The 27,128-nt window shown below is 32.1% G+C and overlaps 1 protein-coding gene across 7 annotated transcripts in view; it reads left to right on the forward strand.

Annotated features, from left to right (window-relative positions):
* The window catches only part of LOC147079080 (fatty-acid amide hydrolase 2-like), a 77,323-nt gene that overhangs the window by 17,621 nt on the left and 32,574 nt on the right, over window positions 1-27,128 (forward strand). For 3 of the 7 annotated variants that reach the window (XM_085953254.1, XM_085953284.1, XM_085953243.1), the window contains exon 1: window positions 4,604-4,674. The exons of 2 other annotated variants lie outside the window; for them this stretch is intronic. The gene's annotated coding sequence lies outside the window, so the exon portion shown is untranslated. Of the gene's footprint in view, window positions 1-4,603; window positions 4,762-21,311; window positions 21,359-27,128 lie in introns of those variants that run through there. 2 more of the 7 variants (XM_085953263.1, XM_085953288.1) reach the window with 2 other exon arrangements.

Consider the following 27,128-nt stretch of genomic DNA (forward strand, 5'->3'; position numbering starts at 1 on the left):
GGTGAATAGCAACACCATATTAGTATAAAATAAAAAGGATAATCTAAAAATTTGAAATAAAGAAACATATATTTTTATATACATATTCAAATGCAATCAGTAGCATTTTGGCAATTATAACACAATTTTTTTCGGAAACTATTCCTATTCACCCCGTTTTACATACATATTTAAGTAAATAAGAAATACAATCGTATCGTATAATGTACACACAATTCTGGTAGGTGGTCGTTAGTATCAGGTCGTATTCACCAATATCTGATAATATTGACAGCGTTATAAGATATTTTGTACCAATTAATATCAAATTAATGTTATTATTGAATCTATTAAAATTGGAATATTACTTTCTCCAATGTTGTACGTACAACGCGTATTTTTTAAATCTGAATGCCATACGGCCATGTCTTTCCGGTAAGATATCTGACGGTGAACTGTGCTACGGCGAAATGTAATACGTAGAATAATAAAATGTGCGTTTAACGCTTCATCGGAGTTCAATCTATAGACGCCAGCTCCTGGACATAGACCAATCTAACTTCATAAATATTATATAATATTTTAATCGAATTATTAGAAAAAACTCGTGTACCTACTTTCAAACCAAAATCTGTAGAGATCCTGACGCTACATATGAATTAAAGTTAGTATTGTTATATTATAACTAACTGACCTAACTTTGATTTTAAATTACGAATGATTGCTGCAGCTATATTGCAGTTAGAGTATTGTATACAAAATAATATTAATTTACATAATAATAGTATTCGTTTTCTTGTAATTGTATTGCAATGGCTTAAAGGCCAGGGGCGGCTCTACCTTAAGAGACCGAGGGGACAGTCCCCCCCATCATTCTTTAATTAATATTCAATGACATTACACATGCCTGCCACAATACATTGACTTTGTTAAGTATAAATTAATTATGTATTTTATTTCTACCGTTTGCCCATCCTTGATTCTTGTTTCTTGGCCCAACCCTAATGCTCTATGTGAGTTTTGGCTCTACCTACATAGCACAATACAACGATACTTCTGGGGTCCAAATTGGGTGGCCCCTTTAAAATCAAAGTTATTTTATATTATGAGATGCTATATGCGATTGCCAGTTATGATTCTCAAAATTCATAAGGAAGCTGAATACTAAGTACATCTGTAGGCCGCTTTGCACGTGCCATCGTCGTGCGATGTACATTTTACCCACATGTACCGATGCTGGACCGGAGACATCGTAGCAGATACCTGGTCCTGCATAAGTGTGAGTAGGCAATAGAGGGCGTATTATTATTATAATATTATACTATGAAGTTATCTTTTCGGTCGGCTGTAAATTCATACCCCATGACCCACCGGTTTAGTTTATTAGTTAGTTTGCCAGTAAGTGATCAAATATGTAATATTATTATATCTCCTTAAGTTTTAAAATATATTTGTTAATACATACTATAATAATTTATAATATCTTAAATAATAATAACAAAGGGTATGTGCTATTTCAGTTAATTAAATCAATATTAATTTGTATTACTTAAATATTAATTGTAAAGTACTAGTTGTGGATAGTTGAATATCACGTTAGTAAAATAAGTTTGATAAATAATATTAGGTATTATGATGAATGAGGTGGTTTATATATTGAAATATAAGTTACATATAAGTTATAAGTACATTGACATTTGAAGACAATCTAGAAGTGAAACGATTAGGTCCTCACCAACCAGTCACCGTCAACAGATTTAGTTATTGTGTATGAACTAATCAAAACAAAAAAAGCATTTAATTCCGAACGGTTTACCAAAAAAACATAGTTGACGACAAGTGTATCCTTGAAAAAACTATTTTGTTTTCCTTGTAGCAATAAGATTCTTTAGAACGCAGGAGGCATATAAAGATGAAGTAATAGGTACAAAAAGATATGTTTCCTACGCTTTGATTAACATTGATTAGGTAGGTACTTATTAGATATTTCACGCCATCTGACCCCACTTACTAAAATATGCTAGAGCCGCCACTGCTTAAGGCTATACTTCAGTTGAGGCACGGTCTAAAAAGGTGATGCGCGGATTTCGGGTGCAAATGACGCATGCCAAACGAAATATAATTTGTCATAAAAATTCAACACGCGTCCATTTAATGTTATATTATTGTTATATTAGTAATAATAATAGTATATTCATTGACATGTTTTCTTTTTCAAGTAAATGGGTACCGTTTTTAGTCATCTTTACACGATTTAAGAATTAATACCCCCGTCGCCATCACGAAACAAATTGACGTGTTCCCAGCTCAACGTTCTCTCTCCGAATGCCAGCGAGTCCAACATTTCGTCGCACTTATAGTTGAAAATTATTTGCCGTTTCACTGATGTATCGTCTTAAGGGGACGTTCTACAGAATTGGCCTTGAGAATTGAAAATATGATTTTTTAACATGTGGTCCATAATATCTGGTCTACTAGTTAATATAAAAAGGTCGTGTCAAAGTTGTTTATGTCAATAAATTTTCTCTATGACTCGATCCGACTCATATTTCATCAGGGCTGTCGAAGACATAAATCATAAATATTTATAATTTTAAATTTTTATTTATAATATATATTATTTAAGTTTTGTGCATCTAATGCTGGGTCCACACTGGCAACAAGTTTAATTGCTGGCAACCTCGTTAGATTTTACGATAATTATGATGATTATCGTAAAATTTCTTAAGCAATTATGGTAAGTATCGTAAAATTTAATGAGGTTGCCAGCAACTTGTTGCCAGTGTGGAAATGGCTTAATATCCACTGTGGTTCACGTAGTGGCATGGACCTGGGGTTAACTAATTCAGGAATTCAACACCCATGATAGATTTTTTTCCAGTTTTGGTTGCATTATATTCCAAAACTCTTCTGTAAAAATCGTTTCCGATTTTATAAATGGAAATTTCTCGGTGTACATAGTAAACAAACCTACGAATAAAAAAAGACAAGAAGGAACATACTGATTCATCGCAGTAAAATCTGTCAATCAAATTCGCCATTTTGAAAAGCGACGATTTTGCGTAAACAAATATCACGTGGTCTGTACGTGTGCGGCAAACTTCGAATGTGTTTGTAATTTTGTGTATTTTATGTTTGTGTATCACGCATTGTCGGCCATATTTGCCGGCCTTTCTGATTGTCGTGATTTGTACACATCTTCCTTCATGTCTTTTTTTATTAAAAGATTTTGAAATGGAAAAAAACACATTTACAAGCTTTCAGCCGTGCTCACTCATGAATGTTATTCGTCATTTAGATAAGTATATACACATTTTGATGTTATCTTCCAAAGTGCGAATGTAATGTTTTCAAATAATTGATATGGATTAATTATACCATCGTATTATTTTCTCGAAATCAGAAACATACTATAATAGTATTTGAGTATCAAAATATGTTCAATTTGAATTGGGTTATAATAGTAATATACCCGTATTTATATCAATAGTATGTTTGCTACAAAATCCACCCAAGTTATCAGTACGTACTTGCACAGGTTTGATTAAAAACTATGATGAAATTAACATTTTAAAATTATTAATTCATAATATTATTTTGACAGCCCTGTTTCTGATCGGCGTACATCTTGCAGGTGTTTATAAAATAATAATAATGTTCAGCGGCAGACAATATCAATAATAATAATAATGTTTCTTGAAATAAAATCTCCGATGATTAGTGATTTTTGCGAAAAGATCGAGTTAAATTAACGTACTTACGACGCTGAGGTCCTTTTTATACTAAATTATATTTGAATGTCGAGCTCTTCAGCCCCCCCCCTTAAGGACGTACTATCATCTCAGCGAAAACGTGTATTTTCCATACGAGTTACTAGGTAGTAAAAAAATATTTCTTTAAAACTTTATACGTAGTAGTGTAATAAAAAGATGTTAAATTATAATATAATTTTTTTTATATATACCTATAATATTTTCTTGAAAAAAATCATTCAAACTCAGTCAATTTCACTAAAATTAAAATGGCAAAAAATAATTATTTTTTTAAATATCAAAAAAAAATCGAAGGTCAATCAACAGGGCACATTTTTGTCCATAATTCTTTATTACAATATAATAATTGTATCTCTAAAATGACTATTAAGCCTTTTGGCACGACATGGTGCATGAGCTGTTTTAGCCAAATTTGAAAACAGACCTTCTGTTTGTCGTGTATTTTATAAAGCTACGCAATCTCTAAGTACACAATTAAAATAATAGAAATAAGTGCAAAATAATACAACGTATAAAGTTTTAACGAAATATTTTTAACAGTGTATGGAAGATAGGTACACGTTTATGTTGAGAGGGAGGAAACTATGAACCTAATGCCGGGTCTACACTGGCAACATGTCGCTGGCAACCTCATTAAATTTTTCGATAATTATCATACTTATCGAAAAATTTAACGAGGTTGCCGACGACATGTTGCCAGTGTGGACCCGGCATAACACTCTTAAAAGTTTTCCATTCACGATTTGTTTTAACTGTTTAAAACAAAGTTTACTATAAATGTATCCTTCAAAAGATAGTTAACGTGGGTGGGGATTCGCAAGATAGTATTCTAATAATGTTTATGTTTTCTTGCAGTACATTTATAACCGGCCGGTTTCAAACACACGTTGTCGCACCGCTGTTCAATTTTTGATATTACTAAGTAAATATTAACTATTTTGTTATTACTAATTGTTTTTCGTGGTTATTACAAAACATTAAGTTTATGTGTTACGACGAATAATATTAAGTATGTTGTATAAAATACATTGTGTTAACTTATCGTGAACGATAGAATTATTAATCGTTTTAAAAGGTCTATATTAAAATATATTATAGAAATTATCATAGTTTTTCGCGATAGAACAATATTTACGAAGTATTTATAATAATCCAAGATCGATTTTCTTGTTTTGCAACCGTGTCGTGAATATAAATACCAAATCTATGAAAGTTTCTGGTGCTTTGGAACTATTATAATATTAACTTACCGAACGATTATGTGTACTAGTTTAGTAATAATGTTAATTGCAATTAACAAACAACCAAAAATTACTTCGAAAATAATTCTAACGGACAACGATAAACTCGTATGTAAATACAATATGATTGAACAAATTGACCTGTTTGCGTAATATTACTATTATTAAGTATATTTTATATACCTAGGTACACAATTATTCATAAATTAATAGTACGCATATATTACGGACATGTCACTTTCATGTAAATAATGTTTTTGTTTTGACATATTTTAGATAAGCACAATGATAAACTGAATTATTATCAATATTATCATTAATATTATACAAGACAGATAGATATTCTTCGGCCATGAATAATGTTACTGATTACTTCAATTATTAATGATAAAAATAAAATACTGAATATTGTTCACTTTCACACAGTTACCATGCGTAATTTTTGGAACACATTTCCAAACTTTTGACCCCATTTCCAAAAATAAATCATTCACCTATCGTATTGTATTGATTATTCATACAAAGTCTGGAATTGAATGGTTTATTAAACAAATTAATTCTAATTAATTTATATTTTGTACTATTCCATTTGAATATTTTTTGTGACCTGTATTTCGCCTTTCAGCATCTTTATACACTATGCTCACTCACCAATGGCAAATGCACACCGATACAATATAATACAGTTAATTCACATTTATATAGCACATTAATACAATAAAAGAATTACTAAGTAATGAAGCAAGTGTATAGTTTTTGGAAAGATATATAGCATGCGCATTAAAATGTCATTACTCACAAACAATGGAACTATTTTTTTTAGTATGTAATGTGTTGAGAACTCAAAGAAATTAGGTAACAAGAAATGTCACTAAATTATTGAACTAACACAAATAAACAATGGCCATGATCAGTAAACTGAATTCATTAATATTGTGGTACAAAATGTCGAACTTTATAAGAAGGTATAATCTTAGTTAAATTCAGTGTCGCCCGTTAGGCACTACTTACCTATTTTATTAGGTATTTATTTTCGAAACGGCCAAATACACGAAAAATCTTAAATTGACATGCGAAAATTGGGGCACTTACACGAAACCAAATCAAAAATAATGGTGGTTTTAGGCACGTGGATGTCCGCGGCGCTGACAGGTTTTGAGGCACCCTTACTGAAGCGGGCTCCCAGGCCAGGATGTTTGCCGGGCCCCTACCTATCGCCAAGGTTAAAGGCTGTGTTCTGCAGTAGAGTTCCCCATATATGGTATTCCGCGGAACACGATGGTTCTGCGAGATATAATTAAGGGTGTTCCGTGTACTTCAAGCATTTTTTATATGTTTCAATAAATCTAGGTACTTGAATTATTGAGTTGTCTCCACCTTTCACCATATTATAAAGTGCTAATCGCAACCCCCTTTTATGGTTGCCAAGTAACATGCGACCATTTGCTATATTGGATAATTAGCCACTTTTATTAGTCAGGAAACAGACAGTAAGTATTATAAAATAAAATTCTACACGTGAATTTTTTTACACATTTAATTGTGTCAATTTATTATATCTCACCAAAGTGCATGCACAGCTACGTATTTTAAAATATTAATATCTCAAGTAAAATACCGCCGCAGGCGACTTTTTTTTCTTATTAGAGCAAATTTGTGGTATCTTCTTATCTCACTTAACTGGTCGACCGCACACGCTGGGCCCCCAGGCCAGAGCCCTGTCAGGGGGCGGGGCATGATCACAATTGTCAGAATTTTTCATGCTTTGATTATTTGTCAAACTAAGATACTTTCTAATAAAGCGACCGCATAGCTGCGTGTTGGAAAACCGCCACTGCTCTCAAAAGTTTTTAATATTTGTATTCGTTAATTCCAGCGCTCGAAATGGAAATTTTTACGAACCGGGGTGCTCGATAATTTTACGAAAATATTTAAATAGATAAATATGGTTATAAAATTTATATAATTATGGTTATATGTTTATATAATTCAATGTGTATTTTATAAAAATAGCTGTGTTAATTTTTCCACGATAATTTTGGAAATTTTATCAACCGGAATGGTGCTCCGGTGCGCTCCGGTCCATTTCGAGCCCTGGTTAATTCATCCGCCGCCATTTCTAATGTGCCGCCCCTATGCAATGCATGACCTGCATAACCCCACGTGGCGTCACTGGTTAAATATACTTATTTATTGGCTAGGTTTATAGAACATTTGGCAAATATTATTAGTTTATAGAGTAAATTATTCATATAACAGCAACGGGGGAGTGTAATGCTACTAGGGCCTCTAGCGACAAAATACCGAAGATGTATTTTATTATTATTACATCAGTGGGTCTATTCTATACTTATCGAACACTAAATTGATAAATAGTATCAAACTTAGGGTAGGTTTGTATCAAAATATTAGCACTTATTGTAACAATTACACGAAGCCGGTTTTTATTGTTGCAATAAGTGCGATATTTTAACAGCAGCAAGATAGGTGCTGTTAAAATATAGCACTTATTGCAACAATAAAAACCGGCTTCGTGTAATTGTTACAATAAGTGCTAATATTTTGATACAAACCTACCCTAAGTGTGATAATATTTTTCACTTTATCACTTTAGCGGTCGATAAGCATAGAATAGACCCACAGGTATGTACTGATAATTTACATAATAAAGTCATTTAATTAAATAACCAGTCCGTACATACCATGTAATACCGTACATACATGTCCGTACAACATTTAATTAATTGTTAATGATAAACTTAGGATTACAATAAAAACTGTATCCATGTTGTGTTGTGACCATACCAAAACTCGATAAGTATATAAATAAAAAAGAATTTCAAGCGATACGCAATAATTTTATTTTATCGTAAAATAAAAATATTATTTTTTTAACTAAAATATAGATTACCTATTACTTAAAATGTATTTTTGTCGCTAGATTTTTTTAATTGGCTCTTCAATCCTGTATGGATCTGGGCCGCCTCACAAAAAGGTTTTTTAATTTGTTTTCTATATGCATCTAGCTAGTGAATCCACAAAAACATTTTCGGAATGAATGTGGTTGGTAGATGGTATAATAGTGAAATAATCATTCTACACCCACAGTGTCACCACAATGTCCGTAATACGAAAATGTTAACTTCTATGGTAATGCTAGTTTTGCTGATACTTCTAATGCAATATTGTAAACTGTTTGTAGGAAATGAGGATTGTAGCATATTGACAGTGACGTCCCGTGGAAGTAGGCAGATTGAGCGTCGCTTGGGGGCAGCAGTTACTCGAAGGGCGGCAAATCGAGAAGAATCATTAGGTATATATAGAACTAGGTGCCTAAACATAGAAATAACGGAAATAATCTTTCCATTAAAAAATCAGCTCACTGGTTAAAGACAAAATGTTTTAATTAACATAAAAGGATTAACATGACTCTATTTTTTTTGTCGGGTTTGCGATGTCTTGTTTACTTCCATTGTCCTTGGACGTCACGTCCTTGATGACCAGCAATGACACATGCAGATTTGCGAATTATAATTATTTGAATTACAAGTAGGTACATACTTACCTAATTAATTTATCCAAATATTTTTGCCAGTCATTCACGAGTTTTGAAAGTGGTCAGGTGTATTTTTAAATGTATCTGAAACCGTGGAGTCACAATATTGTCTATTGAAGTAGAGATGGCATTTAAATTAGATTTATAGTGGCATATATTTTATTAGTATGTATCCACGCAACCAAGAGCGGCTCTACCTCAAAGGTTCGTAGGGACCATCCCCACATCGTTATAATGTCAAAAATACACGTCCGATATTTTTATCATTGTCATAATTCCTACATTAAATGAAATATTTAATTTATTTTATCAATCGAAACATTTTAAACCCATCTCAATTTTATAAAGATATTTATTATTATTATAAGTACAAATAAATTAAGCAATGCTTGTTGATGCAATTGATTACGTGGTATTAAAATAATAAATTAAATTAAATATGACTTATTTCACAGTGACACATAATATGTACTTACAAATTAAGAAAGCTATGACGACTATTTTACGCTGACCGGGATCACTCAAGCCCAACCCGTCGCCATGGTACAAATCTCATTCTGCAAAGGATGAGAATGCATTAGCGTTAGTATACGCATACTGGGGAGTGAATCAGATAACCCCTAGCCCTAGGCGAGTAAAAACGCATGCAAACGTTATTACATTATATGAAAGTAGGAAGGTATGTATATTTAATAATTAATGGCTAAACCACACCTCTTAGAAAGTCATCGAACCGCTACTGCACGCAACACATTTCTTAAATATTGGAGTCATGAAAGGATGATAAAAAATACTGTATAAAAATGAGGCGGCATTTTGTCAAGGGCACTGCATATTGAAATAAATTCTGATAATTTGAACGAAATAATATGCTATCGAAAATCTTCATTTATTGCGAACAGGTTACCGCATTGCTCTTCGAAATCAATAACGACTAGCACTAACATTGTAATTATTAGTAATTCAGTGCCACCAGTGATCGCCATGGACACCTACTACAAAAGTGATTTGCGGTTGTGTTAATATTGTTTGCTAAACTGCTTGTTTCAATGCTAGCAAAAAATACCAATATCTCTGAGAATTGCTTTTGTCGCACCCATGGTGCAACTGTGGAATGATTTCAGTATCATCATCATCATCATCACTCAGTGCCAATCAACTGCTGAATGAAGGCCTCCCCTAGCGCCATACACTTTTTTCGGTCCATATTTCTTCGCTGCCACTTAAATCCACCGAACTCCAGCGGGTTTTTAGGGTGTCCCCGTGTGTGTTTGGTGCACCACTGTGTGTGTGTGCAAATGCTCTATTTGTCCAGCGGTTGTCCACTCGCCGAGCAATATGTCCAGCCCATTGCCATTTCATCTGTTCAAATATCTCTATCACATTGCGTATTCTTAAACATTGATTTATTTTGTGGTATTTCCGCGTTATGCCTGACATGCGCGTTTCCATGCCACATCATTTCTCTTACACTTTGAGTCCATGTTTCACACGAATACTTTGGCACTGGTAGCATACACTTTACGCCTAAAACACGTATAATATTTAACTTTTACATACTCGTAATCCTCAACCCATGAATTATTGATTAATATTAAATTTTGGAAGCATATTATGGCATTTTTTGAATGTGCTAACTAAATTAACAATTAATAGGTTAGTACCATAATTGTGTTATATTCTGTTAATATTCTTTAGTTACTACTTCTCTCAAACAACATGTACCTATTGGTACATTAAATTAATACGATTGTAGATGAATTCATATTGCCAAAATGTGTGGTTTAATTAACAGGGTATCGTAGTAGGTTTTTTGGTTGTAATCGCGTGTTTTTCCTCCTTCTTTCCTCGACGTTTAGGGCTCGTTGCATAGATCATTGTACTGTTAGGCCGGTTAGGCGTATTAATGCTAACATAATAAATAGTAAAAAAAAGTCAAGAACTCAATTCCGAGACATTGTTAAAATAAAATATTATTTGAACTACCTTCCAGTATGTAGGTACACTTAGTTTAAAATATTTTATAGCTGCATCACAATATTTTTTTTAAATGGTGAAATATAAATAAACCTTTATTTGATCAAGAGAGATCGAAATAACTACAAAACGGGTACCTACTACAGACTAGTGATTTAAAAACCTGTAAGTGAAAATACTATTTGTGTGAATAAGATAAATATTATGTCCTCAAGTGCGTGGTGTCTGAGTTTTTAAAAATCGAAAATTTACGCAATATTGTACAAAATTTTACTTAAATTGAGTGTCCATTTCTTAATAATATTTACACTTTTACTTGTATGTAATGTATGTATTTTACTTTCATTCTTGCTGTATTTTCCTCAGTAGTGACAATTAGTACTCCGTCACATAAAACCTAACAATATTAGAAGAGACGAGACGTTAGCAGATTACAGTGACGTCCCTAAGCAAAAGCAGACTTAGAATGCCGCCTCCTTTCACTGCTACAACGTTTTTCTTAGCTTGTATTTTTATTTGCCCGGTGGTTGTTTGTCCGGCACAAATCTTGCAATCGATTTTTAACTAACTTCCCGACTAGCTAGACATTTGAAACTTTTAGAATATATCAGAACACGATGCCAATGCATTTTTTTTTAATACTTTTAGCCATCTTTAAGTATAATTGATTTCATTTTCAGTTAATTCTGTTTTGTATGAAAACTTATTTCGACACCATTATCGGTTGCTAGGGGTCCTAGCAACTAAATTATTAATATATACGTGCGTTACTATGGAAATCAATATGACATGTCAAATTGATATTTCAGTATTATTTCTATCAAGTAAAATTTTTTTGATCGTTTAAGCTAGTCAAGTCAAGTTTATATGATTCAACAGAAAATTTAAAAACGTTGCATATACAAAGTTCTTTTTATATTGTAATTATTAGTTTATATTTTTCAGAAAATTCGTTTGGTACTTACCTATCTACTTACTTTGTTTCTTTAACTGATACTACAAGCTGATATAGATCTGGTCATCCTCCCGAGGAGGTCTCTTAATTTACTCTTTAGTCATACTAGACTACCACGCATATTTTTATCGGAAAATGTGCCCAAAAAGGTAACAATTAGGGATTGCATACCGAATGAAAATACTAATACCGGTATTTCCTATTGAATACCGGTATTAATACCGGTTTAGAAAATATATCTAAAAAAGTACATATACGACATACGTAAACCTTTACAAATACCTAGTAGTTGAACTATTTGTACTTTTTTCTTCGAATCATGTTTATTCTTATATCAATTTATATTATGTTCTTAGATGTGTGTGTGTGTGTGCCCCACTAGTAATTCCACCTAATGGTTTATAAGTTTATTGCACTTTTTATAGTTATACAATTTCTTTATTTTTATCTCGAAAGAAGTAAAACTAAACGTAATGATGCTCATTGTTTCAACAAATTATATTTCATCATTATTGTATACGCTACTCTTTAGTAGATAAACATCAAAAAATTAGGCACAGGCAATTATTATTCCATCATGAAATTTCGCCACTAGGGCTGAGGTTACTAATGACCATATACACGTAACTTGACAAAAAAATTACAGTCCTCTTAAAATTTTCATGTTGATTAATACATTTTATTTCAAATATCGGTATCGAAAAATACTGAAATACCGATTTTGAAATACCGGTATTGCAATCCCTAGTAACAACGTCTAAATTAAATGTGTACTATATTTAATGCATATACTCTTAATGTAGGTATATTGTCATAAATTATTACTCTGGAGAAACTTCAATTGCATTGAGACCATTATTTTACCACGTTTTTATTAGCTCGTATTCTTGTTTGTCCAGTACAATTTTTTTCTTGTTTCTCCAAGATTTGTATTGGACGATTGAAGATTTTTAACTAACTTCCCGACTAGCTAGACATTTGAAACTTTTCGAATATATCAGAACACGACGACAATTCTTTTAATACTTTTAGCCATCTTTAAGCATAATTGAATTCAATTTCAGTTAATTCTGTTTTTTATGGAAAGTTATTTCGGAAAAAATTCGTAAAAAATAAAACACTAGGGGAAAGGAGGGAGAGACTTGATCCCCGTTTTATATTTGTTGTTATAACTTTTCTCCTACTGTGATTTTAGTAATTCTTTATAACCTATTAGTTGCAAAATGTATCTAGGTATTCGTTTATAATTCACAAAATGTGGATAACTGATTTAAAAAAAATATATTTAACAAATTGTCAGGTAAGGGAAAAGTGATCAAGTCTCCCCCAATGAGGGTGACTTGATCACTACATATGGGAGATTTGATTAGGGGGGATCCCCTATATGTATGATAGCAGCGCTCGAAATGGAAAAGTTTACGAACCGGAGCGCTCGACAAATTTTCTGAAGATATTTACATAGTCATCAAATCGTATGTGTATTTTATAAAAATGAGTGTGTCAGATTTTCTATTCTATGGCCTATCTAGCTCAGATGGTCAACATATTTTTTCCACGAGACGGAGCGATAATTTTATAAATTTCACGAGCCGGAACGGCGCTCCGGTGCGTTCCATTCCATTTCGAGCCCTGTATGATAGTCATAATCATAAATAATACCTCTAGTTATTAAAAGAAAATATTTTATTGACCTTAAACCCTACATAATACGAGTAATTTAAGCTTTTAATAATTAAATCAAGGCACATCATTCAACACTAAAATTGCGAAGAGACTTGCGGAAAAATGAATTCGCTTGCTCATAGACTTAAAAATTGGTTTAAGTAGATTCTTTGCAATCTGATATCTCGCTACATCACCTATGTCTTCGACTGCAGGCCATTTAAATGTCTTGTGGTCACGTTTTCTGGCAAATTTCACATTAAATCTGTTTGCTGTCTGTTGCTGAATGTGCCCAACGTAACGATGTAGCTTCTTTTTGTGTGAAATAAAGTTGACAATTAATTATCCAATCATCTACCGTAAGCTCAAAGTCATCATCGCCGTCTGATTCGCACTCTGTTAAAAAATCAGCTTCGAGGACTCGTCACTTAGGTTGTAAAGAGAATCAGGCGATGGAGGAACGGGAACATCATCTTCTGATAAACTCGAAGAATTTTGAATTTGTTTCAAATTTTTCTTAGTTTTTAAACTTATTTTTGCTTTTCTGATTTCCATTCTATTTTCTTTGTCCCCTTTATGTTTCCTGGGCATATATTCTGCCTCAATAGCCTATAGAAACTAACTATGGGATATGTGATCCCTAGGGATCTAGTGTCCCATAGTAAACGTGATCAAGTGTCCCCAATACTAGTAAAATCAAAATTATTTATTTAAAACAGTAACTACAAATGAAATTAAAACAACTACTAACAGCAAATAAATCTTGAATATATACATATAGACTGAATAAATACAGCAATCACTCACCGTTATGTTAAAAGCAGATATTGAAGTCCAAAGATTTAGAAAAAAACTTGTCTAAATTTTCAAAAAGAGTTCGGTCAGATGTGTTTTTTACTCCATTGATTTCGACAGCTCCAAATATACTCTGACGCCTATGGTATATGGCGGGCAGCCAGTGTTACTAATATTGAAAGATTTTTTTTTACACAATAACGGGTTCTCGATAGGTGAACAAGTCTCCCAGGGGATCATGTCTCCCTCCCTTCCCTATTATTGGTTGCTAAGGGGGTCCTAGCAACTAAATTATTAATATATACGTGCGTTACTATGGAAATCAATATGAAATCTCAAAATGACATTTCAGTATTCTATATTTATTCAGTACCTATTTTTATCAAGTACAAAAAAAAAGTATTTATTAATACATATAATTGTCAAGTTTATATGATTCAACAGAAAATTTAAAAACGTGGTATATAAAAAGTTCTTGTTATCTTGTAATTATTTATGTTTTAGTGTAATAATGCATAATGTACGTCAAATTGAGTAATTCAATCATATCGGGTTGGGCTTGAAGCTTTTATGAATAATTAAATCGTTTATTACTCCCGTACTGTACTGCCAATTTTTGAGCACTGTTTTAAATATTGAATTTTACCATTATTTAATTCAATGAATATCAAGATCACACAAATTTATCTATGCACATAATTAATGTCTTTTAGCAGGTTTTTTTCCTACGCTATTGATTGCCAGTAGAAGTAGTTTTTTTTTTTTTTTTACTAAATAATCATTTAGCATTTGCCGCAGGCTTCGAAATGGAACGAAGCAGACCGCTATGTAGCTCTGGTTCATGAAATCCTCTATATACACTATAGCTTCGTTTTGTGGAAAATTATTTATAAATTGTGTTCTGACATTATTAATAAGCCATTGAATTCATTTAGGTGCATTACACATGTTTTTCTTAACGCTTAACACGAAACTCATAATTTTCCGACCATGTCCGATCCTAATAGGATCAAAATATGGGCCTCCACAGAGTAGAGGTTTGTATTAACAGATTTTGTTTTTACGAGAAATGGATGTCAACCATTCGTATAATAGAAATATAATATAATATAAAAATCAAATACATTTTAATATTTTCAAAAAAATACCAAGCGCTCTTGTTCGTAAAATTTTCCACTTCGAGCTGGAATATGGCGTCAATTTTTTAAAATTATGAAATTCAATATACAATTAAAATAGTGCAGATTTTTTTTTATATAATAATATAATGCCTTAATCATCAGGATAACAGCGAAATGTAGGTATAGATAGATTGTACCTAGATAGCTATTACAATATGACTAGCGATAACCCACGACTTCGTCTGCTTGTAATACGGAAATAAAAAAATATACATACTTATACAGAATGAAAAAAATATTATATAAACAAAACAAACCCAAATTTGGAGATTACACACGTACAATTTTCGAAAATAATCGAAAATGGATTTTGTATGAAAATCAATGTCACCGTCTTGCGATAAATATTATGAAATTAGATTGCATAAAATATAATTATGGTTAAATAAATATTCCATATTTTTTTATAATAATACTTATGACAGGGTCGGCGAACCTTTTTACCTATGCGTGCCATAATTTCCACAACTATTATATTCAACTGTCTGACGTTCCGAGCAGTAATTGGGAAAAAATAGTTTTTAAAAATTCTATTTAAAAAATGATTATGTTCTAGATACCACTCACAGAATATAACACACGTATAGCTTTATCTTTTTTTCAATTACGCCATACATTTCGGTCCACCAACTGACTTTTGAAACTGTCTGCCAGAATTACCTACTACTAGGTAGGTACTAGCTTCATCAAGTTTTTGTTTCTTATTTGTTGCAGCAATTTTCTGTCGGTACAAATGAAATTGTTTGTTAATGTATTAATTATTTTGATTATCTATGCACCAGAATTGCTCCGATCAGATGAGGCATTCTTTCGCTACAGTGGTTTCAAGCATTGTAAATCGATCAAGATTAGGGGCTCGTGGTGCGGCATTCTCTGCTGCCTGATGAGGTTAGTGCGATAATATTATATGTAACGCATAAAGTCTAAGGAACGACATATGCAATAATTGTATATTTAAATTAAACGTAATACTTATTCTTCAAGAGTATTTACCTACTATTTTTATACAATGGGATCTGTTATTTATTATTGTTATAGGTTTTTTTCTTTTCAAACGCGTGCCATGCAAAATTATCTAGCGTGCCACTGGTAGCATGCGTGCCTTATGTTCGCTACCACTTACTTATGACATGAGTTTGATGGTCAGTCAAATTTTAATGGAATGCCTCGTACTGTTTGGTTATATTTTATACTGGAGTATTAAACAATCGATACCTACCAGGGAACACATATTATTTATTAACCTGTTATGTGGTACCTACTTATATTATAGTATTTATATCGATTCATGTTTATAACAACAAGTATGTAGATATAGTAGCAATTTTTATTATGAAGTCAAGGTTAAATAATTACAGTTGTACACAGTTTGGGGATTTGGTAAAATAATACTATAAGTACTAAAATTATTACGTCTTAGCTAACCTACATTATAATTAGGCTGTACGAAATAGTGAATAATATTGTTTCTATATTAATAATTACATTGATTACAGTATTTAGTACCGCGTATGTACGAGTTATAACTAGTTATAATGGATATTCTTCGGACATCGGCTATTATCGGGCATTCGACAATCGTCGACATCGCCGGGTGAACCCAAATTGTTTGAGAAGAAAACAAGAAACGGTAAATATCAGGGAACTCAGAAATAATGGGAACTGATAAACCTAACGGTTAAGGAGAAGCAGGCAACCGATCTAGGGTAAGGATGGATACGGCATAAATTTAAACACGTGTCAAGAATACGTCATACGTTGAATACTAACAACTGCTCTCGGTTTATGCATTGACGCTCATTTAATATTGGTATAATACACACGTCTATAATGCATGGTTCATTTTTGTAGGACACTCACATATTCAATACCCTTCGTCAAAATGTACTGTATTGGTATATAGCATATCGACATTCTATTTATTGTCTGTTCTGTGGGAAATATGCATTTATACAAAAGTACCTACCTACTTACTTATATAAATATAAAAACAATAAAAAAAACACATAAGTACTATAATAGTATGTATTTTAAGGGTACGATTCCATATACCGAGCTGTCACTGTCATACATTATGTAGCAGACTCATTATATAACATGTCATTTAAATTAATTATAAAATGTCTCACCTCCGTAGATCGATTATGTCCTATCTATGACATTTACTGTGTCCATATAAGCATTTTCACATGTTATTGCATGACTAACATACTGTTGATCACTTTTCAGGTGTAACCATTGCTGTATTTTCTTTCATTATGGTGTAACATCCTATGACAAATTTATAGGTACCTTTATATTCATAGAATTCCGGTTACTACATAATATCACTTATAAACAATTTTTCATATTATCGTTTTCACAATATGATAATAGTAAATTTGGAAAACGGTTTTCCATTCATCCATTTTTTCGTGAAGATTTTTCACAGGCAGTGTGTACATGGACAACTCAATTTAGCAAATCAAATCAACGAACATAGCCGAGTATCATACGAAGTCATAAGTAAAAAATACTGGTCCAATACACACCTAAAAGTGTGATTGCTTTTTAATATAATATTATTTCTGTTATATTATTATAGGTACAATATGAGACACCAAATCGAAACGGCCTTTTAACCTCGTCATATTGAGTTACATGTAGTACTCGCGTTTCTCTACATATTAACTAAGAGCTCATGGCCCTTCGTCGTGGGTCTGAGGGTAGAAAGAAAAAAATAATACGGAAAAATATAGATTATAGAGTGGTTTCTCCTTCGAATTGACGGAGTCAGCACTGCAAAATATTTAATTTTTATATCAAGTGCCTCTTTTGTCTCCTCCTGTAGGAAAATATATACATAATATGTATATGGACTAAGGAGGCTTTAAGAGCAATATTGCTCGTGGTCTCGAAAATTCTGTAAGGATGGCTGGATCGTAATTGTTAAAATCTTTGATCGAGTGGTTTGGGAAGTCTGCTGTAATGGAGGTGTAAATTTTTTTAGAAAGTTTCAAGACGTGGTCGTATATGGTTTCTACGTTTAAGTCTCTATGAATTGCGAACAAACCATGGGGCATCTGCGATCATTCTAAAGATTTGTTTTGTGTAGTCTGAAGTATTTTAAAATGTATATGATTGCTTTGTCGTTTAGAAACCATTTTTATACTGACTGACTGCCAGGCAAAAATATGGAATAAGGATCTCATGCTGTAAATACAATTTTAACGTTTTTACTTAGTATTTTTATACACTTAACCAATCGTACATTGAGTTGCTAACATTTTTAATACAATTCCGGGACTGGTAAGTATGAAATAATTTGATATTAAAAATCACGTTTTCCCCATTTTTCAACTTTTCCATTACTAAAAAAAATCAGAATCCACCCAATAATATGTTCCTTCTTCAAATCTGTCAAAAAATCGGTCCATAGTCCAAGTCAACAGTTTCGTCCCAAATTAATTCCGCACAAACAAAAATTCTACACATGAGAAAATAAGGGCATTGCAATAATGATATAAATTCTAAGTTTTTTAGTAATAGTTAGTAATATTTAGTTAATTTAAAATATTAAAAAAAAAACAATTAGGTACATGGTAACTATATTTTTTATTGAATATATAAAAAATGATACACATAAAATGAAAGAAAATAAGGAAATATAAAAACATTTAATAACACTACTTTTTGTTTGAGGTTTTTTGTCTCGTGTTATTTTTTGCGAGTTTTTTAATATCAGGCTGATTTGTCGCTGATTGCAAATTAATACATGCTGCTGAATCTTCCTTTGTAAACCTCTTCATAGTCTTTTAATGTAAGTAAATGATTCAATATAGAACATCAACTGTACAGTGTTGCCACAATATACATAGGTATACATCAACATGATTTAGCTTTGTTTTAATATTTTTCCGCTATAAACGTTTTGAATATTAAATAATTACAAGATAACAAGAACTTTTTATATACCACGTTTTCAAATTTTCTGTTGAATCATATAAACTTGACAATTCTATGTAAGTATTAATAAATACTTTTTTTGTACTTGATAGAAATACTGAATAAATATAGAATACTGAAATGTCATTTTGAGATTTCATATTGATTTCCATAGTAACTCACGTATATACTAATAATTTAGTTGCTTGCACCCCCTTAGCAACCAATAATAGTGTTTTACTTTTTACGATTTTTTTCCGAAATAACTTTCCATACAAAACAGAATTAACTGAAAATGAATTCAATTCTGAGCTGGTAAGTAGTAAGAGTAAGGATTATAAAAAAAAAACACTAGGTATTACAAGATAAAAGACATGGATTATACTTACCTTTGTATTTGAAGATTAAAAACTGCCAAACCTCTTTGATTTGAAACTATACCAACCTGTCACCATCAATCAATGTGTTGTAGTATATGTACATACTTACGTATTACATTATTATGTATGTAGGTACCTATGTCAGAAGTTTTTGTGTATTATTTTGGTAAAATCTGACGTCAGTCTTTTTTATTATTCCAATAAAATTATTCAAAACCCTGGATAGCTAGCTATTTTGGATTGCACTAACTCTATTGATTTATGTTACACTGATGTATCTATAGTCTAAGGTTACACTACTGTCTTATTTATTTATTTATATGTACTAACTTGAGTACCTACTTATATTCCAAACAAAAAAACAACCCGTTCTACTACTATCAATAAATATTTATTATATTTGTATGTTAATTAATTTTATTTCTCATGTAATATTCCAACTTATAATAATATTAAGGAAGGATATAAATGGTTTCATATTACTATATCACTGATTATAATCAATCAATGCAAAATAAAATAGTGTCAGGTCACTGTTTTTTAGCCCTCTACTTGTCGTAAGATTAACCATGTAGAATTTTACTGCGGTTAGTAAAAATAGACAATATTTTTTTCCGTGTGAATTACGGAATTGGACTGACTAATGGCTTCCCTAACCTTTCGCACAGATTATTGGGTAATTACGACATATTTTTGATATTCGCTTGACTCTAAAAGTATCGTGTGTAAAATAAATACTATTGATAAGGAACGTCTGTTTGAAGAAATTCCGGAGCACACTCTGGCCAGGAAAATAATTCCGGGTCGCCACGTGTGCAAAAAAGGACTGAAATAATAATTACTTGGGATCATAATCCTCAATCATAGTCCAGACTCCAGACCAAGAGCGTCTGTACATAAATAATGTTCCATCCGCGTTGGAATAGAAAAAGACAGTGACGGTTGTGTCAGAAGATATTATTAAATATTCGCAAACAGAATCGATGCAATTTTCATTTGTTTACGAACCGATGACTAGTAGAGTTTAGTTTCGGGAATTTCCCGACGGGAATTCTCGAGAAATTTTCGAGATTTTCAATCCCGAATCTCGAGAATTAAAATTTTTAACATTTCGGTAAATCCCGGATCTCGAGAATCTTTTCTCGGGATTCGGGATTTCTTTATTATGAAAATATAAATTGAAAAAATGATTTTCTATATGAAAAAAGTGTACAGAAAACACAAAACGTTCAAAGACTGATCAAGGCATTTAACATAATTAAGCCAACGTCGACTCAAAATGTGCGCAATTTTTGCAACATCAGGGAATTTTGTGTCTCAAAAGCGTACGCGATTGTCAGACGCAGCGATTAACAGTCCATTTTAATAAGTAATGTTATGAATTATTGTTATTTTCCTACTTCTATTTTGTTTGTCTTCTTACATAAATAAAAAAATCATATTTTTTTTCAATTTGTCTGTTTTTCATTGATTTTAGGATTTTTACCGGTTTTTTTTTTAAATTTCCCGATATCTCGAGAATTATGTTCTGGAAATCTCGAATCTCGAGAATTCAAAATTTTATCATTTCGGGAAATACCCAACTCTAATGACTAGTGCACAGATTGCGGCTGCATAAGTATATTAATATGACTGGTGGAGATGGGGTAACTCTAATCATCTTAGTCTGGACCTGGCATCAAAATACAAATTTTTATCGAGTATGTTTTTATGAATACCGAAAATAGCTCAATTTTGTTTCTCACATATTGGTGTGCACAACCGGGAAGGGGTAACTGGTTTGCATTAAATGCAAGTAGTTACATAATATTATAATAATAAATATATGTAAATATATTAATCATTAAAAAACAGGTTTTTTTTGTTATTGCATGTAATAAAAACACACATTCATAATAATTAATACATCCCATTGACATCTTTGCAAGAGAATAGGTAAGTACTATTATCTGTTAGACTTGAATACTTTGAAAGCGTTATTTGAATTAAATGTATTTATCGTATGCTAAAATTCCATGAAGTCGTCACGGATAGATATTAGATTGTTATGTCCATGTATAATGTTTACCTATTCAATTCATACAATTCAAAATTATTCACCTGTGTACCCTTGATATTGCTGTTTGTAATCTGCGTTGCTCAGTCAACAACGCTGATTTTTAAGTCAATATTAAAAGTTCACAAAATGAACCTTACCTGTTTTTATGACGTATTATTATATAAAGATTTTATTATTACTTATGCTTAAGGCTATACCTCAGCTGGGGCACGGTCTAAAACGATCGTTACTAAGCGACGCGAAGATTATGCAAACGACGCCTGCAGAACAAAACATAATTTGTCATAAAAATTCAAAATGCGTCCATTTAATGTTCTGTTTATTGTTCTATTAGTAACAATAATAATATATTCATTGACATGTTTTCTTTTTCAAGTAAATGGGTAACGTTTTTTAGTCATCTTTACACGATTTAAGAATTAATACCCCCGTCGCCATCATGAAACAATTTGACGTGTTCACAGCTCGCTTTTGCTCTCCGATTGCCAGCGAGTCCAAAATTTCGTCTCACCTATAGTTGAAAATTATTTGCCGTTTCACTGAAGTATGCTCTTAAACACTTGCTTAGGGATTGGCATATACTTTCTAACCGTACACTATAGGTACGTAGTGATATTCCTAGGCGAAAACAACCCTGACGTGGATCCTGGTGATTCGGTCATCGATGATGAGAATGTTGGCTCCGTTCATAAAAAACAAGGTTGTCACAAATTACAGCGTGTATAATCACAAATACTTATAGCCGGTATAGGAATGACCAATTCGTATCGTGTGCATGTGCTTACTGATGGCTTCGACTCGCAGCCCGAGACGCATGCGATTTGTTGCTAGCAGAACTAGATAATTTTTCAAACTAAAAAATCACATTCCACCAATGTGCGTAGCTCCATTTGGCAACGTGTGTTTTGTGAATAACGATAATGTCACATCGACGTATTTGACACGTTGCAGGCGAAACGACTTAAGATGTGCGAGCCGCCTTACAGGAAGAATAACGGAACTCTCCGTTTAGTAGAAAACTAAAATATTTATATAACGCTTAGAATATTATTTCAAATAAAAGATGGTAGGAAAAAGATCTCGAACCGAGGTAGGTGTCAAAAACATCGATCGTCCCGGCCATGTAACCGTAGCTCACTAAAAAAATCATCGTAGTTTAGTTTTTATAAGGTCACCGCACACCACTCTACGTAGACGTATTTTTCAAAATTGTTTATTTAACTCTTGAATACTTCATACTCATAATAGTCATAATAATTATGAAGTAATTTATTATTTGTATTTTATTCTGCCACAAATACCTATCTATCTGTTTACAAATTTAATTAACACCAATTCATAAAATAAGCATATTTACGTAGGTAGGTACTCGTAGCTTCTAATTGTTATTAAAAAAATATTATTCGTAGAAATATAAAATATAGAAATGACATTACGTAAAAGCCCGATTTTTCAAGCAATAATAATCCTTTGCTACATTTTATTTGTTAGATTTCTGTTCTGTTTCAGCCTTCAACTAAGACTTTATATTTAATGGGTTTCCTGTGAAACAAGTCTTTATTATAGCTTGTGACTTTCAAATTAATAATGAATGGGTATGTAATAAAAATAATAAAGTTTTAGATTGCTTTTAATATAATATATTTAAAAAAAACCTGGTATACCCACCAATTACTTACTATGTAAACGATCGTAAATAATACATTATTTTTATAAGTGCACAGTGGGAGATAGGGACTGTGCTGTGTTTATGGGCGTCAGATAGTGGACGAAAAGATAATAAATATTAATATACAGTTTGATAGTAGATTTGTATATATCGTTAAAGCTATTTTTTTCGCCAGCGGCACTAAAAGACTGTCTGCCCTAAACTTCGGTAGCTATGCATGTCGTAAGTAGGAAATCCAATCCCGGTCAATTTTCAATACTTATGAATCCAAGGATTAGTAAACATAATCCCGAAACCTTCGGGATTAATTTTTTTATCAATCACAATCAATTAGTATGCGTACAAAATTATGTTAGTGAAGTGTATAATCTGCATATGTTACAGGGGTAATCTCCGGATGCTTACGGATAATAAATAACCATTTTTTGTTGTCATATGCAATCGTAAGAACATCAGAAAAATAATAAATTCGTTTATTTAACCAGCTAGACGCCACTGACGTTCTGGCACGTGAACGGCGTCTAACCGCCAGTGCCACGGACGTGCAGGCAGGCACTTGTTTCTACGCCGAATTTTATGAATGTTATCTTTTTTTAAATAAATTTTAAAAAAAACTGTTTTACTTTCACATTATTATCTATATTACAATATCGTCGTTGTTTTGTAAAAAGGGCGAATCAACCAAAATGCTATTTTACAGGAGGAGGATTTTTAACTTTTGACATTTATTTATTAATTACCTATATATGATTATAAATTTCTAACAAATACATAATAAAGCTTGGAGGAACTACTGTCTTGATAATATAAAAAAAATGTACAAACTTGTATAAAAAGGTCAGAAAAATCATTTTAAATGGATATTCGCCCTTTATGTGTGTTAAAAATACGAAACAGTTGCACGTTCGCCCTTGAGTGTGTGGGTTTATTAGGGAATAATTATAAGGAAAGTAATTTTATTATGTTTATAATATTTTATTTTAACTTTTACAAGACAAAACAATATAATAGTGAAAGTTAAACCATAATATTCTAGTAAAAATTAATAGTGTTTTTGTCCTTAAAAGGCATATTAATTAATAATCAAAATAGTTATGGAACATCAGATTATTTTTTATTAAGTGAGGATAAATTAACTGGACTGGAGATACTAAATGAATAAAATTGTGTGAAATATTGTTTACACGCTGCCTTTTGGGGTTTTCAATAGTTATACTGTCTGAAATATATTGTCTCTGTTCATCTTGGTTGCCATCGTTTTCACAGAGTTTCCAAAATTCCCCAAAAATCATGTCCTTTTCTTCCTCCAAAAATCTATTACTGCAAATGTACATTTTCTGCAGAAAAATCAAATCGTTTCCTATGTTGAACAACATTTCCCGTCGCAGTTTTATACTCTTTTCCAGTGGCTCTCAGCTGTTTTTTTCTTTCCATTTCCGGTATTTTATCTTAATGTGTTTTTTCAAAAGTTTATTAATCAAATGATTTTTTAATTTACTTTTATAACGATATTTCTGCCCACAATCATTACAAATAAATGCGGACACAAAGCTCCCTGTTTTCTTATCCAAAATCAAATAGTTTTCAGTACTTCGACGAAAGTGATCACTTGAGACTAGAGTTGGGTTTCGGGAATTTCCCGACGGGAATTCTCGAAAAATTTTCAATCCCGAATCTCGAGAATAGAAATTTTTAACATCTCGGGAAATCCCGGATCTCGACAATCTTTTCTCGGGATTCAGGATTTCTTTTTTATCAATATTAATTGAAAAAACGATTTTCTATATATATGAAAAAGTGGACAGAAAACACAAAACGTTCAAAGACTGATCGAGGCATTTAAGACAATTAAGCCAACGTCGACTCCAAATGAGCGCAATTTCCAAGAATAATCCAAGGAATTTTGTAAGTATCTTAAAATCGTATGCGATTGTCAGACGCAGCGATTGACAGTCTGTGTTTTGAAATTCCATTTTAATAAGTAGGAAATTTTTTTAATTATTTTTCTTTTCCTACTTTTATTTTGTTTGTCTTCTTACATAAATAAAAAAAATCATATTTTTTTGGAATTTGTCTGTTTTTACACTGATTATAGGATTTTTACAGGTTTTTTTTTTAAATTTCCCGATATCTCGAGAATTCCCGAGAATTCTGTTCTGGAAGTCCCGAATCTCGCGAATTCAAAATTTCACCATTTCGGGAAATCCCGAATCTCGAGATTGAGATTTTTTCGGGAAATACCCAACTCTACTGAGACAGCAATTACTTGGTTGGATTGGATTTCTGAAGATTTCTCAGGTAAAATCGCCAGCGAATTAGTGTAAAAAGCGGTAACGTCACTCAATCTTTCTGCAGTAATTACACATAATTTTAACTGAACTAATTTAACCACCTGTTGTCCTCGAGACAATCTGAAATACAATAAAATAACGAGTAGGTATCACTTTTTCGTAATTTTAAGCATGTCAGAAAGAAAGAAAGTAGAAAGAAGGAAGTGTTAAAAAGAATGAATATACTATTATTAAGTAGGTATGTTATGTATACATATGCAAACAATATTAATATGTCAATGTAAAATTACAATATTACATAACGAAACCAAAATTGCTTAACAACTGTACAACACGAAACATTAAACAAGAAAACTTACATCTCGCCCATTTTGAGGTAAAGTATGTTGTATCGCTCGATGAATACTTAATTTTGAATACAAATGCAGTTCAATTAGTAGAAAAAGCAAATAACTATATTTCAAACTATTGTTTAACAAGTTGTCAACTTAAACATTCTTTTATCACTAATGGCTCGATGACATTGAGCTACTTTACAAGCTGCTTGTTGGCGAATTTACAATCTGCTTGTAAACTCGCCCAGTGTCATCATCGAACAAGCTAACAAGCAGATTGTAAGCAGTCTATCGAGAAAATTTGAATGCCGGGACACTTTACACGCTGGCGTGTGGGCCGATCTGCGTCTGCGCAGTAGAGTGATAGTGGCAAACCAGCCGGTAAAAAAATGAACTATTCTATACATCCTGTCAAAATAGTACCAAAAATGATGGTTTCAAATCACTAGCTTGTTGGCTTCTGAGCGAGTGGAAAGTTTTGTGTGTCATCATCACAATCGCATTAGCTGACTCGCCCGCTTTTAAATCCGCCGACAAGCAGCTTGTAAAGTAGCTCAATGTCATCGAGCCATAAATTACACTGAGGAAACTTCTAAAAACAATCCCGCCAATAAACTTTGTCAATAATAAAATGACACGAATGATAGTGACGTTGGGCGAACTTGACAATTTTGATTTAACAATAGTCACATTGATATGTAGGTAGATATGCAGAAAGGGCGAATATCGTATATTCGCCCGTACATCATAACACTTACCACTACTTTAGGACAGATTTTATTTTAAAAGGCCTAATATGTCACATTCGTCTTTTATTCATAACACAAAGTGGATATTCGCCCTTACGATTATCGTTTTTAAGTGCTTCCCGAGGAGATACAAGTTCGCAGTTTTTACATAACAAGGCTAGTGAGGTACATATTGTGTTTTCATTAAAATCTCAATTTTGCCAAAATGGCTGATTCGCCCTTTTTACAAAACACCGACGATACTATGTACTTACTACATTAAACCTATGTATTTCCAAGATTGAACGTACACAATATTAACATTAAATGTCTTAATTAATAGTATAAATTGTACAGACATTTTTTACCGATTTTATCAATGCTATTATTTGTATAAATAATAAAAAATAACATTAACCATCGAAAAAAACTCCAATCCCGGGATCGTCAAATTGTAATCCCGGGATTTCGGGATCAAAATTTTGGCTCGGGATTGGATTCTCTAGTCACAAGTAAGTGTATTGCATTTTTGGTAGGTAGGTAGGTATATCACAAAATAAACTCGATATGTAGCAGTATCTTCGAAAAATTATCGAGCGCTCCGGTTCGTATTTTTTTTCCAT

The sequence above is a fragment of the Rhyacophila brunnea genome, unplaced genomic scaffold, assembly GCF_057557595.1.
Source record: "Rhyacophila brunnea isolate RB1 unplaced genomic scaffold, BYU_Rbru_1.0 scaffold_10, whole genome shotgun sequence".
Lineage (NCBI taxonomy): Eukaryota > Metazoa > Arthropoda > Insecta > Trichoptera > Rhyacophilidae > Rhyacophila > Rhyacophila brunnea.